The sequence below is a fragment of the Miscanthus floridulus genome, chromosome 17 (genome assembly GCF_019320115.1).
Source record: "Miscanthus floridulus cultivar M001 chromosome 17, ASM1932011v1, whole genome shotgun sequence".
NCBI classification, from domain to species: Eukaryota; Viridiplantae; Streptophyta; class Magnoliopsida; order Poales; family Poaceae; genus Miscanthus; species Miscanthus floridulus.
In genome coordinates, this window is record NC_089596.1 from 47,662,673 (window position 1) to 47,683,900 (window position 21,228).

At 46.9% G+C, this 21,228-nt stretch overlaps 1 pseudogene; it reads left to right on the plus strand.

The window, feature by feature from the left end:
- Positions 1 to 7,209: 7,209 nt before the first annotated feature.
- Positions 7,210 to 21,228, plus strand: part of LOC136515617 (uncharacterized) — a 60,870-nt pseudogene continuing 46,851 nt past the window's right edge.

The window sequence follows — 21,228 nt, forward strand, 5'->3', positions numbered from 1 at the left end:
GAACCCAGACACAGCTAGGCTCTGGAACAACTACGTGTTCCAAATTACTACTCGGTAGAACAAACCGCACTCGGCTACACTGTTTTCTTCAAAGGACGGACGCAGTGCATCCAAGGCAGAAATCAGCAGCACGGCAGGACAACATGGAGCAGAGAAGGCCGGCAGGCATCTGTCTACCCAAGTCCGATGTGATGCTGGATATGGTGTTAATCTACACCGGACAGTCTCAGGGTAGGCGACGAGGATCAACCCAGAACTGCCAGATGAAGAATCGCATCCCACATCACAAGACTCCCTCCAACTACCGCCATGTACTTTCAAGTACAATGCTGCTGCGGGATTAGCCTACCTCTAATCCCTATCACAAGACTCCCTCCAGCTACGGCAAGATACACAAGAACTGCAAAATATGCCCAGAGGCTGCTCTACTTCACAAACTACCATATTCATGACTACGGAGATTTTAGACCACGCAACAAAATGCTCGATGAATCAAAATAGCACACAAGGAGGATATTTATAGGCCAAAGAAGCGGTGCACCTGGACCAGAAGCACCAGCGGAACAAACCTAACAAAGGGCACAGTGAAAAGACAGAATTCAATGAAAGAGGAGTTAGGCATGAAGGAGCAGTACTCGAGAACAAGCATATTTGGAAGAATATACCAATACTGTACAACTCATGAACAAACAACATTTACTATCAACCACCACCATACAACTACATCTGACAACAGCAAACTACCAGAGAACATGCCAAGAACCTATATCCAAGTTCTTTTTGATAAAAGAACCCAGCAAGAGGCTCGGGGGCTACACTTAGAGAGTGCACTTTTTCCTTCAAAAAAGTTCACATCACTCAGAAGACTTCCTCAAGACAGTAGTTTTTCAAACAACATAAGATTCAAGACCCTCCAACTTTTTGTTCCAAATAGCAAGAGGCTCGGGGGCTACACTCAGTGAGTGCACTTTTTCCTTCAAAATAGCGCACATCACTCAGAAGACTTCTTCAAGACAGACCACTTCAAGGCCACATGACAAAAAGAACCCGGACATAGCTATATCCGAGCTCTTTTTGACAAAGAACCCGGGTATATGCTCAGGAGCCCTTCGACGAAAAATCAGGGTGATTTCAAGAGAAGACCCTCTAGCTCCTTGTGCCAAATAGCAAGAGGCTCGGGGGCTACACCCAAATGGGAGTACTTTTTTCTTCAAAAAGGTACACACCACGCGAAGATCTCATGAAGCGCTACATGGTTTCGCTCAAGAAAGCACTTGGACAACGCTTGTTCCTGCTCAACAAGACCTGAAGGAACAAGTGGAGGCTTCCAGAGATCAACCATGAAGTGCTCGGGGGCTTGTCGGTGCGGGACTTACGGGGTACCGCGCAAGGAAGGGAGAAGATCTAGTCTAACTAGGATTCCTTCCATGTAATCTTAGTAGTAGTATTATTCTGTAATGCTACTAGGAACTCTCATTGTAAACCGACTAGGATTCTGACCTCCTGACTATATAAAGGAGGGCAGGGTTCCTAGAGACAAGGGTACAATGCAACAGAACACTTACAATCAATCCAACACAAAGGCTAACGGCGACTAGACGTAGGGCTATTACTCGATCACAATCGAGGGTCCGAACCAGGATAAATCGATTGTCTCTTGTGTTTACCGTCGATTTCTACATACACTGAAGCCCGAACAAACTTCCCTGGGTACCCCCGTGGCAGGCTATCGATGGTGAAACATCAATAGGGACTCGACATGATTGGGCCTTTCAAGCTCATGCCAGACAGTTTTCGGTACGTGTATGTTGCCATCGACAAGTTCTCCAAGTGGATCGAGTACAAGCCGCTTATTTCGGCTACTGAAAAGAAAGCAGTCGAGCTCTTCGAAGACATCATCCACATATTTGGTCTCCCGAACAGCATTATCATCGACCTCGGAACTACATTCACTGGCCACCATTTTTGGGACTTCTACGAAGACCGATGCATCTCCATCAAATACATCTCTGTTGCCCATCCTAGAGCCAACGGCCAGGTCAAATGGGCAAACGACATGATCCTCGATGCCCTCAAAAAGAGACTATACCATAAAGAGGAAAAACATCTGGACAAATGGCTCAAAGAGCTCCTAGCTATGGTCTGGGGACTGTGCACTCAAGCTAGTCGCAACACCGATGTGTCTCCATATTTTTTGGTCTATGGCTCAGAGGCCGTACTTCCCACGGACATTGCCTTCTGAGCACCCAAAGTAGAGCATTATAATGAAGAGCAAGCCACAACTGTTCGGACAGAGGACGTCGATAGGGCTAAAGAAGAACACCTGATCACTTGCATCTGCATGGCCAAATACCTAGAAGGCCTGCGAAGATACTACAATCGCAATATTAAAGGTCGTTCATTTGCGGTCGGCGACCTCGTTCTCTGCAGAAAGCAGAAAACCGAAGGGATGCATAAGCTCTTCTCCCCCTGGGAGGGCCTTACGTGGTCAAAGAGGTTACCCGACCAGGGTCTTATCGGCTATGTGACATGGAAGGAGTCGATATCCCCAATTTGTGGCACATCGAGCACCTTATACGTTTCTATCCTTGAAATACTCTAGATATGTACTCTCCACTCCATGATGAATAAAGTTTTTGTCGCCATAATTTGTCTCCACTATTTCTCCACTTCGGTTTAATCTCCATTTGTGGTCTCCAGCTCTAAGCTACTCCTTAACAAACTCCAACAATTATACGTGATCTCCATAGATGCTCCGCCATGCTCCTCCATACTAAAATATCATTAAGATATTTTGCCAACCATCGGCAGCACACATTTGGCTCTATGTTCTTTGGAGAAAACCCAGTCTCTGATCTCTCCCTACACGTGCTACGGGCATCGCGCTCTACGTTATGGGTGGTTGGCTATGGTTCCTCGGTCACGTCTGTTCCTCCTATACGTGCACGAGCTCCAACGCTCGATGTTATGGAATACGGGCGAGCCAAGGCCAAGAGCCCAGTAAAGAACTAACTGCTCAGACGCTACTTATACCACGTATAAATGTGATAGGATTAACAACAAGTTTCTTTTTCACCGAAAGTGCTAGCAAGCCGCATAAACATGCACATGTCATCTACATACAACATTTATACAAATACATAAATGTTTGCTTATGCCCTCGCGCATCTAACTCTCCTCTCCATATGTCCCATATAGGTTCCTTTCCACTCAGGTTTGGCCCTCACCGTCTGCCTCACCGAACAGATCGACATCGCCGGCCAGACTCTTTGCCGCGTCCTCCACCTCATCCTTCAACTGCTCCTGCTTTGTCACACCCGTCCCTCTGGCAAATCCGACCCCTATTGCTCAAAGATTGATGGCATGGTAGTGAGACTGGACCACCGCCAGGGCACGACGGAGACAATGGCGTCGTGGTTGAAGCTCTTGAAGTTCTGCCATGCCGGTTTGCACCTATCGATGATGGCGTCTGGACGTGGTGGCCTGTCGTCGGGATGAGGCGCTACCTCCATGTTGATACAGTTGAGCACCGGCTTGACTCCGGCCACCACGGCGTCGAGTTTTCCCCTCTGGGTGTCATCCTTAGTGTGATACCTGAGTAAAGGAAATTGTGATGAAGCGTGTCATCCTCAGTGTGAAACCTGTTGCTCTCATACGGACTGTGCCTAGTGATAGCGTTGCCATCTACTGGCCAATTCCCCGCTGGTCAATGAGCGAGCAGTGATTGTTGACCCAAGAAAATATGGACCTACATCCCTGGCTTTAAGGAGCGACAAAGGCAAGAGCTGTCTTAGGGGTTAGGCATTGGAGTGGGTCTAGTCTAGGGGACAAATTCTGTACGGTCAGTGACAAGCAGCAAGGGCATGGTAGGTAGGAGCGCACATGGCGCGGTAAAGGCCCAGCGCGGCCAGAATGGGCGAAGTAGGGCAAGAGGACAGAGGCGAGCGCGCGACACCCAAGCCAATAACGGAGCAGAATCCGAGGAAGGCAAGGTCTGTGAACACAAGGCGTACCTAGTCGTCATCGACGGAAGCAAGATCCATGAGCACAAGGAGTACCTGGTCGGCGGCGGCTGTGTCATGGAGAGCCACCGTGGGCCGCAACATGGTGAGGGAAGTCACTGAGCACAGCCAGAACTACCTCTAGGAGCGCAATGCCGTGGCTGCAGGAGGAGGAGCCGCCATCGCCACAGGATCTCGACCATGTCTTGAGTGCTCAGACGGCACTGTCGAGGCGCACAAGGGCCGAGGAGTACAACTCACATGTAGACAACGTGTGTGCCACCACGGCTGACGCCACCGACTTCCTTATCATCCTCACCGGGCCCGCTGCCGGCTCACCCCTCACCGCCGCCAATGTCATCACAGATGTGTGGACGGACAAGGGGGAGAGAGATTGCAAGGGGGTCTAGAGATTGATGCATAACGGTGGTGAGAGCAGCAGGGGGTTTGTGTATACTGATGGTTGGATTTACTGGTGGTGAGGGTGGTGGATCAGGCGGAATGGGTGGGATTGGGAGCTAGCCCCCAGCGGCGAAGTTGTCATTTCGCCTGGTGGGCATCGGGAAAAGCAACTTAGGCAAGAACGAGAGAATAGTAAAGTGAAATAGTTCGTCGATGGGGTAAATCATGTTGGGGCGATAGACAAGAAAAACACAAGGGAAGAGCAGTGGGTGGGTGGAAGAGGCGAGGAAAATAAGAAAATTAATCGAGCAGTGTTCAACCGACGAAGAAGCAGCGAGCACCACTTGGCTTGAAACAGGAGGAATCGACTGGCGGTTGAACAGAGCCTCACAGATATTGATCGGAGGTTCGGAGCACAGCTAGCTTGAATCAGGAGTCACTCCGATTCAGCTAGAGGCTATGAAGATTGGAGGAGGCATAGCAGATCTGTAATGGGATGGAGGAAGGAGGATAGGAGAGGAACGGAGCCAGCAGTCCGCCCAAGGTTCGAGTAGGTTGGTTGAAAGCGAGGCAAGGCAGGGAAAGGGATGGAGCCAAACCGGAAGGAGGGAGCAGGACGGGAGGAGGAAAGGTATGACAAGCGAGAAGTGAGGGCAGGTCAGAATTCATAGGATGAAGTCTATCTTATGAAGCATGGGGTGACTCCACAAACCAAACACATCATAAATTCTTCCTTCATGGTGTGACCGGTCTCCTAGACCACTCACACGGTAGCCACAGATCCAACCAAATGTTTAGATTCTAATCATCTCTAATATGCCATATCATGCCGTTTCTCACCACGTTGATTCCTCGTAGGATGCTATGCCATATATACGACATTCTACTTCTTGGCTTTACTTGCAAGCATGTCGTTCCCGCATAGTACTTGGCTTGTAAAACTCAGGCACAAAGGGAGCCTAGATCCTGCACCAACCTCCATCCTTGCTTAGCTAACATTGCTAAGTTGAAGTCATATATGTCACGAAATCCCGGTACTCCCTCCTTCGGTCTCATCAACTTGTCTTGGCTCAACCAATGGACCTTATGTTGTCCATCCTGTTGATTCCACCAATACCGACACACCATAGCGCTTATTTGATCTCACAGATCTTTTGTCAAGTCAAAACATCAATGGCAAAAGTTGGGATCATGTGCAACTGCCTTGATCAAAACTTCCTTGCTGGCCCTTGATAGAAAATTTTTCCTTCCACCCTTCAATTATCTTCCACATGCGATCCTTCACATATGCAAAAGCATCGGATTTTTACCTCCCCACATGCAAGGTAAGCCTAAGTAATTCTCATTTGTTGTCTCACGTGCAACATTCAACACCTCCTGAACATCCTCCGTATCTCTTGCCTTCGTGTTCTTGCTGTACAGAACAACCGACTTGGCTCTGTTAATCATTTGTCCCGAGCATCATTCATACAACTCCAAAATATGTTGCAGCTGCAAGCCTCCTCCCTATATACACGAACCAAGATCAATCAGTCATGGATAAAAAGAAGGTGAGAAATGCTAGACGCTGCTTTGCAAATCTTTATTCCCAAGATCTGGCCTTCCCCTTCAGTTTGTTCAGCAGAGCTGAGAAGCCCTCCACATAAAGCAGGAACAGATATGTGGATAAAGGATCCCTTTGTCTGAGCCCTCTCTCCGGTGTGATATACCTGGACAAGTCACCATTCATCTTCACCCTAAAGGACACCGATGTGACACACTCCGTAATGAGGTTAGTCCATTTTTCCGCGAACCCCATCTTGTCCATAATGCTTCTCATAAAAGACCATTTCACACTGTCGTAAGCCTTACTCATATCAAGTTTGATCGCCGAGTGTCCCCTTTGTCCCTTACGCTTATTCAACAAGAAGTGAGTGAGCTTATGATACTATCCAAAATCAATTAGTTGGAGTCTTGACTAAAAAAATAGCTCATCTATTAGTTTTTTAGTTGGATACACTAAAGCTAATTTTTAGCTAGCTAGTAATTAGCTAATGTATCTAAACAAACCCTTATTATTGTTGATATGAGTAAATCCTACCATCACATCTGCCGCTAGTGTCATCTCAAAACATCAATGGTCATATATTGACGCAACTAGTCATCTACCATCTACCATTCTCTTTGTTTTTATACACCGAAATTTGTCCCCTCCTCCTTTGACCACATCGCCCGCTTGTTTGCCAAAGGTTGCATCAATCCGAACCCCAGAAACTTTGCTGCCAACCCAAAAAATAGGATCCGCCACCTCCCTCCACCTGTTCCCTGGAGGCCTCCGCCTGCTGCCCACATCCTCACTCGCACCGCTTCACGCGTGCCCGTCCATGACCCGTCACCTGGCTTGTACTCCCTCCATCCCTAAATAACTCAAATTGTTTGGCTGTACGAATAAGCAGCTGCTGCAGCAACCGCTTATTTTTCTCTCTCACAGTACGGTAGAAATAACAGCTGTAGGATGTCATTTTTACTTTCCGAGAAACAACTTTGACTAAATATATATATATAAAAATATTAATATTTATGGTACAAAATTAATATCATTAGATATATCATTGAATCTATTTTTTAATAAATTTATTTGAAGATAAAAATATTATACATATTTTCTATAAATTTAATTAAATTTAAGGTACGGAAACTAACTATGACACTTATTTTAGGAACGGAAGCAGTATACCAAACTCCTCTGTGACAACACCGGATGCAAACCTATTTACCGCTCCACCGCATCCCCCGCCACTCCTCTGCCGAAGCCAATCCTCTCCTCATGGCGAGCAGCAACGTCTCCACTCTCCACCGTCTACATCTCTGTCATTGATGACATCATCTCCCAGGTCCGCGAGGATTTCATCACCTACGGAGTCGGCGACGCCATCCTAAACAAGCTCTAGGCTGTAAACCTCTGATTTATCGATCCCCAGCTCTCGTCCCCTTCAATTTTTTCTTGATTTCAGCGATTTGACAGTTGTCTCTCCGATCCGGCCGAGAAAACCCTAGGTCTGGGAGATGAAAATGCTGCACTGTGGCGCGAGCTCGGGGAACATAGACCGAACCAAGGCTGCTGCCGCGTGCGCCGGAGGCACCACCGGCACGACACCGCCCGTGCACGATCTCAACGTGCCGTACGAGGCAACATCCGAGGAGTACGCCACCCCGACCGCTGACATGCTGTTCCCGCTGGTGAGATCGAATCCCTCGTCTGCTGCACCTTAATTTTTTTCCCGATTTACGCAATTGGGACACAAGGTTCTGGATGAGTTACTTGTATTTGTTTTCAGACACCATTGCAGACCCCAATCCAGATTCCTCTGCCAGGGACAGACACAGCGATGTACAACATACCCACCGGCCCTTCCGATTATGCCCCATCACCGATCAGCGATATCAGGAACAGGATGGCGATAAATGGGGCAGACCCAAAAGCTGGCCGTCCAAGTCCCTACATGGTATTGTGAATTTGTACTGTGCTGTTATGTGTGACTAGTTTTCCCCCTTGTTTTTTTTGAACTTAGTTTTCCCCCCTTGTTAGCTGTTTGTCATGTTTAGAAGTTTTTGCAGCCACCACCTTCCCCATGGATAAATCAGAGGCCGCTGGGCGATGATGTGAATGTCGGTATGTGCATGCTTATGTCCTCTGTTTGTTGTCCACGACTCCAGGTGCAAACTGCATTCCCAGTTTAGTCTATTTGGAGGTAATATCATTTGGGAAAACAATAACTAAAACGATTTGTGTGACTCATAATGTACAGCTTATGTGGAAGGCCATGAAGATCTGGACAGGGGCGTGCAGCCGTAGCCACTGACTCAGGTAAAATATGAGATCGCAGATCATTTGGGAGTATGGATAATCAGTAATGTTGTATTGGGGATTCCATCTATTATTTGTTTTGGGCTCTCATTTATTTCTATAGAACATTGCTCCCTGATGATATTGTCAATCAGAATACGATTGTGGATAAATAGAATATGTTTCCAGAGTTGAAAGTTGGTTATTGTCCCTTTTGCTAATAATACTAACCTGTTCGTTAATTTTATTATTGATTGGGTTTGTTAATTTTAGGATTTTGAGATATTTGTTATGATTTTACAAACTTTTATTTATAGTAATAATTGGTGATGGGAATTTATAGTAATAATTGGTGATGGGAAACACACTAAGAATCTTGTTCTCAAATTCTGTTTAAACAATTACTTCATGCAACACGGATGATATGTTAGGTCCTGGGTGTGTGTTTGTGTAAGTGTGTGTTTTGGGTGTCTTAAAAGGGTTCTTTACCATTCTTAATACAAAGATACACAGCTCTCCTACATGTTCAATAAAAAACTTACTTCATCTATAATGTGTATATCACAAGTAGTGTTTCTCTTTCGATGATGCCATGTATATTTGAATTTCGGATTGAATGAAGAAACAGTCAGCTTGAAAAGTCCGCTTCCTTCCAACAAGTTATTCAAAAGTGTTTAGTGGAAGTGATTAAAAGTGTGATGTTTATGGAAACTGCAGAATAAATATGCCAGCAGGATTAATTAGTTCAGTTTGTTCTGTTAGCATTATATGCGCTGGTGGTAGTCATGGTCTATTGTTGGACTTCGAGCAATGCTTACTTGTAATAATGCTGCATGGTGTTTCTTGGTAGGCATATTTTGTACTTCTTCCGTTCCAAATTATAAGACATTTTGGCTTTTCTAGATACATTTCTTTTACTATGTATTTAGATATAGTGTATATCTAAGTGCATAGCAAAAGCAATGTATCTAGAAAAGCTAAAAAGTCTTATAATTTAGAACGGAGGGAGTAACATTTTATTTAGAGTTAAACTGGAAGTTCTCATGTTTGCTTCTTTGGTTTTATGTTCTCAAATCTATGTCTCATAATTAATTAATGTACCATTTAGTTATGAGGTTTAGGCGTTTAGCATATCTTCAACATGAACTCTCTTGTGTGGAGTTCAGCTAGTTTAACCTTGGGGCGGGGGGCAAAAACCATTAGGCATTAGCAGCTTGCCAATAGGTTTGAACTTGTTTTACCTGTATTGCTGGTCCAAGGTAACTAATCCATTTGCATTGTTATATTGAGTCCTGATTGTTGCAGTTTCATTTTGGTTCGTTTGTTTTTGTAGGATTTTTTGATGATGTCTTCTAGAAAATGCAAGAGGGTTGATGTCGGGTTCATAAACCCGGGGTCTCTTGGGGTTTCATTTTGGTTCGTTTGTTTTTGTAGGATTTTTTGATGATGTCTTCTAGAAAATGCAAGAGGGTTGATGTCGGGTTCATAAACCCGGGGTCTCTTGGGGACCGGCTTCCGCGTCAAGACTCGGCCCAAGAGCCTAAAAACAATAGGCCAGAAGGACGGCTCAGACGCCTGACACAAACACTATTGTACCAGGGACGGCCCACAAGTCAAAACCACTGTACCAGGATTTACCGTACCGGGTGAACATAGCATTGTAGGGGCCGCTAAAACTGACATAAACTGTATTGTAGGGGCCACCTGACACAAACTGTATTGTAGACGCCGACATCTCCCTCTACAGTATTGTAGGGGCCGCTAAAACTCCCATATGGTAAGACCCCCCGCGTGTCTCTGGACATCGATAGCGGTATGGGCACTAGGATTTACCGTACCGGGTGAACATAGCATGACTCCTCACATGCCTCTAGGTATCAAACAATATTTGCAGGTACCGACGTCCACCATCCCTGAAAAAGGCAGCACGACCTCCCGTGTGCATCTGACATTCTACAACGATAGCAACAGTGTTGTAGGCGCCTACCACTATCTTGTACTCGTCGGTGTGGGCAACAAGGCTCGGTAGGCATGGGCAACAAGGCTCGGCAGCATACGTACCCTCACCCTCTCACTTGTAAAGTCATCCCCTTCATCTATAAAAGGGGGTGCGCTTCCTCCAACAAAAAGACGAAGTCATCCAAGCTCAGTTTCTTTAGATTCATTAGTCCAATAGCTCAACCACAGAACCGCCAGGTTCAGACCTCAAGCACCCGCTTAGCTCATAGCGGAGTCCCCATCGCTCTCGGCCTTTCTGACCAGAGCCAACCGGGCCTCTTGTACACTCCATCTTTCTCTCTCTCGTTTGTAACCCTACTGCAAACTTCGAGCACCTGGGCTCAGGAATAAAGTCACTGACCGACCCCGACTAGACGTAGGGCACGTTGCCTAAACTAGTATAAATCCTATGTCATTGAGAGCTAGGCCACCTTCGATCACAACGTACAACAAAACTACAAATATTCATTAGTTGGTCACTTTCTGCACCGACAGTTGGCGCCGTCCGTGGGAAAGACGTTGTACGTTCAACATTTTTTGGTCATCGGATGGCCCACTTTTTCGTCACCCTCGCCGTGGCAGGCTCGGGCGATATAATTCGCTTCGGCTCGTTGGAGTTTCCTACACTCTCGCCCGTCGGGATGCGGGTTCCACCCATCTTCGAGCCATCCCAGGCCTTCCTCTTCGGTAGCCTAGAATTCGTCGCCGACCGGCTCGGCGTACTCCACCTCCGCGAGGAGACTCGCGACCCGGCACCCATCGGAGAGACGTCCTCCATCTACTCCGGGATGCGCGACTTCGACAACGCGTCATCTACGCTTCTTTTCGAGCAAACTCTCTGCTCAAACCCCGCTATGAGTAATATACACGCTGTTATTTACTTACTATTATCTATCTTCCGCCGGTTACCCGGCAGAACCCTGTTGTCCCCAACGCAACTGCCGTACGGTAGATTCCCCTACGGCCTCGTGTCTTCCGCAGACGCATACACTCGGGGGCTCCAAAGGATGCCTGCATCGCCCCCTCTCGCATCTGAATTCGTGGGAATGGCGAGCTATGCTCCCACCTGTTTTCTCGACCTCTTAGATGACGATGGCGAGAGTGATGGCTCCAGCATCGGCGGTATGGCACCTAGCCACCGTCCGTCTCGGAAGTGCGCCATGGCGGATCCTCTGGGACACCCATCGGTGGAAGCAGAGTCCTCACGGACTCACACCTCTCCAAACCCTCATGCGGAGACCCCCGAGCTCACACGTGAGCACGGGGAGGATCTATGACGACAGTGGCCGCATCAGCCATCGACTGCACCAGCGCACTTAGCGCACGCCACTACATTCCGTGCACATAGACCGGCTAACGGCGCTCGGGGTCACACCCACCAGGTCCAACACAACACCCTAGTTAGGTGGACCGATCCCCCGTAGTTCGCTCGGGCCAGTCAGAACATTGCCGCCGTGGCAATGCTTCTGCCCAGCCTGTCCAAGCCGAACGACCCTCGCGAATGGGTGATCCACCAGAACCTTCGTGCACTACTAGAGACCACCGCCGTTCAACAAGCAGAGTGCTCCGTATCACAACACCGACTCACGACCTCGCTCCCTGTCCAGGGAATAGGGACGCAGCAGATGGGGCACTACACCCTATCACCACAACAACCACAGAGTGCGGCCCAGGAAGCCGCAATGGCACCTCACCTCGACTTGACAACCGCTCTGTGTCGACCGCCTATCCACGTGTGGCTTGGGCTGAACCAAGATACGCACAGCGTCGACCGGAGTACCAGCCCTGACAGCCTAGGACCACAGACCTTTGTCCAACACCTCCAGCAAGCGCTGTTCCCACCGCGCTTCAACGGAGGCCTCGACAAAGGTAAGGCCAAGCGCCAGGATCAAGACGAGGGCCCCTCCACGTAGAGGGGAAAAAAGAACAGAAAGGATCATCGCCGACCAGCCAACTTCGCGTTGGTCGTCGTGGCCAATCACGCGGGCACGCAGCCCCAGCAAGACCCTCCGGGCCAGTTCCATGATCTCATGGAGAGCCCATGCACTAACCACGACTACCCTGTCAAACACCTCTACAAGGACTGCCAGCTCCTCAAGCGCCTGCTGAGGTAAGCTAGCAGGCCAAAGGAAGAAAAAGGCGAGGAAGCAGCAACCGAAGAAGGCACAGTGGGCAAGGATCTAGATGACTGAAGGATGAAGTGATCCGACCGGACGTTTACCAACTGAAGGACAACAACAACGACGCTCTCTCCGAGCACCTTGGAACAGCTATGTCGTTTCTTCTTTTCCTAAGTTTTAGTCTTACCTTTGTTTACTTAGCGAAAGCTCCTATAAAAGCACCCCGACCTGAACACTTTTTGGCTCGAGGCGCTCGTGGGCTCCACTAAGGGGCTCTACTACCTCTCTGTTTTGTTTTTACTTTGAGTACTCTTTTACTTTCATATGGAGAAACTCCTTCCTACCTGAACAAAAGGGCAGTTCGTTCCTTTGATTTACCTTACGTAGCTTTACTTTAGAACATTCCGACTGATCGCACCCCGCTGAAAGCTCTAGTTTGGTTTTGGTGAATTAATGAAACCCTAAGTGATAACCTAGTTTATCAAGTGATCATGAGATAGGCAGCACATTCCAAGTGGTGAAGCAAATGAAGATCATAGCATGATGATGATGATGCCAGGATGATGATCAAGTGCTTGGACTTGGAAAGAAGAAAGAGAAAAACAAAAAGCTCACGGCAAAGGTATAAATGGTAGGAGTTATTTTGTTTTGGTGATCAAGACACTTAGAGAGTGTGATCACATTTAGGTTTGATAGCCATACTATTAAGAGGGGTGAAACTCGTATCGAAATGCGGTTATCAAAGTGCCACTAGATGCTCTAACTCATTGCATATGCATTTAGGATCTAGTGGAGTGCTAACACCCTTGAAAATGTTTGTGAAAATATGCTAACACATGTGCACAAGGTGATACATGTAACACCCTAGGTGTTTGGCTTCCACTAATTACATTTCATTTCATAAACATGTGCATCATCTATCTCATCATGCCATTGTTCCTAAAACATGCATATGCAACATTTTCAACTGTGTGTGTTTCATACTGGATTGTTGTGAATAGTAATGGTGTAACCTGTGGATGCAACATGAATTTCTCATACCTTGAAACATGACAACATGGTAGTAATATGACAAGTATAGAATAACAACAAAGTCATGAAACATGTGAAACATTGAATTGCAACATTTGGGTGAATTGCTTGTTTTGTTGCTTCATCACATGTGATCATTTGAAATGGGTATAGCATTTGTGTAAAGTGGTTGATTATGGTCTAATACACCTTAACTAAACTTAGGGTAATTGTTTGGACATTGTTCATGTAGATCAAAATGACAAAATTGCCCTTAAGGGGAGGTTTGACTTGAAATGATCCCTAGAGTGCCACTGTTTGACTAATTCAAAAGTCCAACTTAGGGATCTTGCATGGCTGTGCACTCTTTACCAAAGTTGTAGCTAATTTATCAAGGAACAAAAGTTGTTTTATGATCATCTCATGAAAATGGCTAGAACATGCTCAAACATGGCCCACAAGTCAGAATTCCATGCTGATTTCACACTTAGAAAATATTCTAAGTCATAACTACATTTTCAGTGGATCAAGCCAACTTTGGCTTGATGTAACTGCTGATCCATGGCGAATTAGATGATGGTCCTTGAAAAGAAGTTGTAGCTAGATGGTAGGCCTACATTTTTCATGTACACAGTTTTTGCAAAGGCGCATTGGATTAGCCGTGTTGACACGTCGAATACTCGCTGTCAGTCATCATCCTCGAGCACTGAATCGCAATTTTCAGAAAACGTTCAGTGAACGTCATGGCCGACCGGCGTAGGAGCCGCTCACCGTGTGGCGTTCATGCTCGGTCGAAGCCTCCACGTCGTGCGTCCGAGCTCCAGAAGAAGGACAGCGCCTGCCCGAACGCACTCGCCTGCTCCATTGCCTCTCTCTCGCCTCCACCGCGCGCAGCGTCGAGCCGCAGCAGCTTCCCCGTTTCTGACCGAGTGTCGCCGTCGTCGTGCGTGCTCACCACCGCGAAAACGCGTTGCCCAGCTCGTCAGTAGCTTCGCAGTGATCTCCTCTACCTCCTCCACCCCACCGTCGTGCCAATTTGGCCTTGGTAAGGGCGAAATCACCGTTTTCTTCCACCGCCGCCATGCCTGACCTCGCTGGAGATGGCGCTCCACGCGGCCAGCTGTCCTCGCGCCCTTGCCATCCCTCCTCTGCCTTGAGCTAGGTCCAGTGCTTGCCACTGATGCTCGTAGGGTCACCCATTCGAGCCGTGGTGCCGTAGTCTCACCGGAGCCGGCCATGCCATGGCCGTGCGCCGCCATGCTCGTCGCCACCCCCGGTAGCCACGACAATAGCATCGATTAAGGACACCGCTAGATGCGCACGGGCAAGGCGAACGGCGTAGCACCGCTGACCTCGCCGGAGGAGCCACCGGCGACGAGCTACGCCGCCGTCTCCTTCTCCTCCCCTGTCTGTCTCTCTATCGGGCGGGTCCCGGTTGTCAGCCGCTGAGGCCAAGGCGGGAGCCAGCCTGGGCTGCGCCGTGTCTGGGCCACGCCAGCGCCTGCGTACGCGCATGTTGTGGGCTGCCGTTCTTCGGGCCGGCCCACCAGCAGTAGAGTAGGATTCAAATTCATTTTTGGTTTTTATTCTTTTCACAGATTTGTATATAGATTCAAAAATATGTATCTCTTAGATGGTAGATCCAAATGATGTAGTTCTAATTTTGTTGAGTTCATGATAATGTCTAGTTTCTATTAAAAATATAATCCATGCCATGTTCTGTTATGAAAATGGGAGTTTCTATTTATCTCTTTTAATCATGCAAGAAATAGGGGTAATTATATCTTTTTCTAGGTAGCTCCAAATGGCATGAAATTTTTATGGTGCACTGCTCATATCATGAATAGCTTGTAGTTAAATTTTCATAAATTTTGGACACTGTTTGTAGGAGATAGAAAATTATCTTGTTTGCATGGATGGATCTTGTGTGAATTTTCATAATTTTTCTATAGATCCAGTAAAGGTAAAATTTGGTGAGTGCTATTCTTATGCTAGAATGATGCTAGGAAAAATACGAAATCTGTTGCTTGACACTTTTCAATAGGGTTTCCTAATTATGCTAAAAATAGACATGCTACCTGTTATTTTAGATACAGCAAGTTCTGCTTACTCAATGGCTTTGAAATTTTTATAGTAGTCTATGTGAAGCATGAGATAGGTACTGTAATTTTTGTAGATTTTTATGAATAGTTTTACTATATATTGCTTTAATCACCTAATTAAATAAATAAATTTGAAAAGGATATTAAATAATTTATTTAGAAGTTGGCACTATACTTTCTAGTGTTCCTCTGGTATGTGCAACAAGTTGGTAAACTTGGTTTGGTCAAATTAGGCTTTTGCATCATCATTTAAAAATTAAGTTAGTAACCCTGTCATTTCTGGACAGATTCCAGATTTACTGGAATTCGATTTGGTTAACGTAAGAATCATGTTGTGATGTTTACAATTGATTTGTAGAGAATTTCATAAGCTTTCCAGAATATCCTCATGCAAGTCATTTGGAATTATAGAACTCTGGTTGTGATTGAATTAAGAGACTACTTGTATGCATATGAAACTTTAAATGTTAATTTATGTATACCTTTACTATTTCTAAGTTTGTGGTAATGTTCCTAGGTGTGAGGCCCTTAATTGAAGATGAGCATCTTTATCTTAGGTTATGCAAGTTAGGTAAGTTGATCTTGTTCTTTAAGTTAAGTTAGATACATGCTTAAAGTGATTTGAATAGAGCTATTTTACTCGGTAAACGGGTGTCCAGTGATGTTTTCGTTAAACATTTACTGTGATTCATTCATCATGAGCATCATGTCATTCCTTATGCATCCATGATATTTATCTTGTGCATCGGCATGCAATAGGTGTACCGGAGGGAGTAACATTGCTGGAATTCGAGGAACCGAGCGAGCAGCAGCAGCCGACACCGGAGGTTCAGGAGGTGCAGCCTTCAGGAGAAGTGCCAGACGAGGTCGCCGTTGAGTGCCCGGATCACCGTCCTTGCAACTTTGTGATAGGCAAGCCCCGAAGCATATTAAGCCTCCTAATTTCTGAAATGCAGTTACAGTATTATTGTTACATATATATATTGTTGCATTAAGTTTAGGTGTTGGATGCAAACACTTGCTGCATTGGTTATCCAATCCTTGTCCAGATATTGATACCCTGAATCCTATGTAGCACAGGCTCGTGTAGTGCTTAGCCCTGCTTAAACACAGTAGAAGTTAGGTGATTTCCTATCACCTGCAAGATATAGGAAGATACATATGGCACGGTTGGCTATATTTGCTATCGTGGAAAAGAACCAGTCTTAATTTGAAATGGAGACCGGACGGAGGCTTGCCGGTTTGCAGTGACTCCGTCTGTGTCGATTAAGGACTGAATCTTGGAGCCTTTCCTGTTCATGTTGAACACATGCCTCTCTCTTAGTTGGCCGGGTCTAGAGACCGACCACGAAGCCGAGTAGCTCACCTCAGGTCGGGAGTCGATAAGTATAAAGTATGCCTCGGAAGGGAGCCGTAGGCGTGAGTCCAAGGGCAGGTGATTTAAAAGTCATGATCGTCCTGGCAGAAGGGTAATCCCTGAGAGTGCTGGCGCTGATCGAACCCGTGAATTTGGTTCCTGAGTTGTCCCAAAGGTGACCCACGGCTACCCTTGCTAAGTATGCCAGGGTGAGAGTTAGGAATACCCCCTCAACTGAGTTGTAATTCGATTCGAGTCGCCGTCTCTCCTGGTTAGTGAGAACTTGATGGGCTTATCTCCAAAGTAGATACACTAAATAACCAAATGGTTCGGAAATGATGATATGATGATGACAGTCTGATTATACCTGCTATGGTTAATATTGTTTGCTCCTAATAAGTGAGTGCTCTAGTATAGGTGCTAATCTAGTGGACAGGTAAATGATGATAAGCTTGATGCTAAGTTTAAATTGGTTACTATAATCATAAGCTCTTTTATGCAACTGTGTCAAGCTAGCCCACCTCATAAGCCTTGCATGACCCTTAGTGTCTTTTATTTCTAGTTTTGACGGGTAAGTCTAGCTGAGTACCCTCTCGTACTCAGGGTTTATCTCTCACCTGTTGCAGATGACTAGTTCTACTTTGGTTGCTGCAAGTACTGCCTTCTCCCAGCTGGGGATGAAGACTAGACCGTTGGGCGCGGTCTCTAGTTCTCGTACCTGATAATGCTTTTGTGGGACATGACTCAGACTTGGCAATGTATTTGAAAACTGTGATGTTTTGTACTAAACTATGTTGCTTCCGCACACTCAAACTTGGTTTGTAATATGTTATTTGGACTCTGATGGATGTAATTCGAATGCTACTTGTGAAATGTTGTAACGGATGATGTGTTGTGTTGAATCACTACGATCTTGGTTTGTATGTCAAGAGTTGGTTGAAATCCTTCGTGATTTCCGGACTACCGGGATTATGGGAGCTTAAGTACAGGAATTTGATCACTTCGGTGATTGTTTTTGTACTTACGTTCTTATGATTTGGTCGGTTCTGTTATAATACACTTGGTGGTTGGCACATTTGAGCAAGGGTTAGGAACTTCACCGGTGGACTATCAGCTCGTAGAGTGCAGACAATCCGATGGTGCCATCGGCGCCCTAGACAGAAAAGACGGAGGTCACTGTAAGTGACCAGATGCTGGTCTCGGTTGGACCGACGTGTTCGGTCAGTGGCAACAGAGGGTGTGTGTTTCGGTCTCATGACCGGATGTTGGGTCGCTCAGCGACTGGATGCTAGAGGCAGGGTTCAGTCCTTTTGTTGGGCAGCGCACAGAGGCTAGGGTCTCTGACCGGACGCTGGCAGGGTCCGGTCGTGCATGACCGGACGCGTCCGGTGGGCAAAATACGTTTCTGGAACCTTACTGGAAATGACCGGTGACTTAGCGTCCGGTCAGTTATAGCGCAGCATCTGGTCAACTCAAGTGACCGTTGAGAATAGGACACGTGGCTATCGTCAGGCGATTGGACGCTGAGGTCCAGCGTCCGGTCAATATGATCGGAGCGTCTGGTCAGCCCGCGTTGTGCCCAGTGAAGGGGTACAACGGCTCTATTTCATGGGGGCTTCTATTTAAGTCCCATGGCCGGTTGAAGCTCACACTCTTAGCCATTTTACATTGACATAGCAACCTTGTGAGCTTAGCCAAAGCCCTCTCACTCATCTCTATCATTGATTCATCATCTTTGTGAGATTGGGAGAGAATCCAAGTGCATTGCTTGAGTGATTGCATCTAGAGGCACTTGGTGTTCGTGTTTCACTGTGGGATTCGCTTGTTACTCTTGGTGGTTTCTGCCACCTAGATGGCTTGGAGCAGCGAGGATCGTCGAGCGGAGGTTGGTGATTGTCTCTGGCTCCGATCATGGTGATTGTGAGGGGTTCTTGACCTTTCTCTGGTAGAGAGCCAAAAGGTACTCTAGTGGATTGCTCGGGGCTTGTGTGATCCTCATCTTGTGTTGGTTGTATGGCACCCTATTGAGGGTTTGGCATGTGAAGCCAATTAGCACATGAACCTCCAAGTGAGTGAATCGCCACAACGAGGACTAGCATGCCGGCAAGCAAGTGAACCTCGGTAAAAATCATTGTGTTCATCATTGATTCCGAGGTGATTGGTCTTCATTGTTATTCATCCTTGTGATTGATTGGTTCCTTCATCTACACGGCAGTATAACCTTCTTGATCACTCTCTTTACATTACCGCAAACTAGTTGTCAAGCTCTTTAGCGTAGCTAGTTGTGAGAGCTTGCTTGCTTGGTTGGTGTGGCTCTTTAGTTAGCCTTTGATAGCACACTAACATAGGGTAGTGTCATAGCTATTGTGTGAATAGATACTATCTAAACTAGAATTATGGTAGGTGGCTTGCATTTTGAGTAGGCTAGCGCAACACTTGCTTCGTCTCATAATTGTCTAACCATTTTGTTAAGTGTTGTTGTAGAAATTTTTATTAGGCTATTCACCCCCCTCTAGCCATTAGGACCTTTCACCCGCCTTTTCCTATGGTTGTGAGCGGCTGAGCCTCACGGGCCATGCCTCGGGCTCACAAGTTTGCAGCCTATGGGACAAATGGGCAGGTATGAGAAAGAAAGAAATAGAAAACAAAATTATGCTAAGGGAGAACTAAGGATCGAAAGGGAATAAGCTTCCCCGAACGGAGCAACTCCATCACAAAGACAAAAACCGATTTCAATCATTAAAACACACAGGGGCTCCCCCATGAACTTGAACTTTTTACGTTTACTATCTACTTTTATTCTGCAAGCTATTAAACCGGCCCGGCGGCATCTGCTGACATCCTCACGGTGGACGACCTTCAGTCCAACATTATCGTGGCGGCAGATGAAGAATAGGCAAAAGAACGGAATGAAAACCCTCACCCTTCTCCTACTTAAGGAAAAGGGAACAGTGGTTAGGGAAGGATGCCTACCGACCGAAGGATGACAATGACGCCCATCTCTCTGAACTACTGGAATAGCTATGTCATTTTTCCTAAGCTTCAATCTTACCATTGTTTACTTAGTATATGCTCCTACAAAAGCGCCCTGACCCGAACACTTTTTTGCCCAGGGCGCTCGGGGGCTCCACTAGGGTACACTACTATCATTATGCTTAATGAGTACCTCCTTGTTTTGTTTACCTATGGTGGAATTCCTTCCTACCCAACCAACGGGATAGTTTGTTCCTTAGTTTTGCTTTACGTAGCTTTACTTTAAAAACATTCCGACCGATCGCACCCCGCCTTTCCCTATGGTTACGAGCAACCGAGCCTCGCGGGCCATGCCCCAGGCTCCCAAGGTCACGACCTATGAGACAAACGGGCAGGTACGAGAAAGAAAGAATAAAAACAAAATTATGCTAAGGGAAATCTAAGGATCGAAAGGGAACAGGCTCCCCCGAACAGAGCAATTCCATCATAGAAAACAAAACCGATGGTAGTCATTAAACACAGTAATATTTACACGGGGCTCCCCCACAAACTTAACTTCTACATTTTCTACTAATGCAAATACTACTACAACCGTAAGGGATCCGCTCGGTTCCGCTCCCTCGACTTCATCAAGCGCAACGGGTAGGAAGCGAAGGGACGCCCCATGTAGGCCATGCCGACTCCATCACAAACGACGAGCGTGGGTCCCGGTTGGACATTTCTGACTGAAGCTCTCCGAACCCCATCACTCAGGTCATCAAGGTTCCGGTCGGACATTTCCAACTGAAGCTCTCCGAACCCCGTCACTCAGGTCATCAAGGTGAGCATGCGTTCATTAATACAAAAACTGTTCACATAAGGGCTCACCCACGATTGATGAGTGCAGGTCTCGGTCGGACATTTCCGACTGAAGCTCTTTGAACCCCATCACTTAAGCCATCAAAGTGAGCACTACCAACCCCCTCTATTTCCTTACAATCATTTCATACATCCATACGCGCATTCATTCCATACGCCCGCGCCTCCCGGACGATTCGGGCCCTGAACCGCCCAGGGGCTTGGGAACTAAGCATCGCACGTGCAGCGAAATGCATCAAAATGCTCTGTGTTGCGTCACAAAGTGGCGGTTGCCTCATTCGACATGAGTAACCAATAGAGCTAGGGGAGAAAACTGTAGATGAGCACCGTGCAGCCCTTGCCCGGTCCGACAGACTAGGTCATCTCAACCTTCTCGTTCGATCCTGAACCTCTCGCCAGGCCCACAGAATCTCCATCGAGGGGAGGCCGTTATGCCACCCGGGCCAATCTTCGAAATGACCTAGGCATCTGCCAGGTTGTAGGTAAAGGAGTAGTGGAATGTCACAAGAGGGCTATGCCGACCCCGTCACGAACGACGGACCTGGATTCCGCTTGATCACACCCGTTAGCGAACCCACCG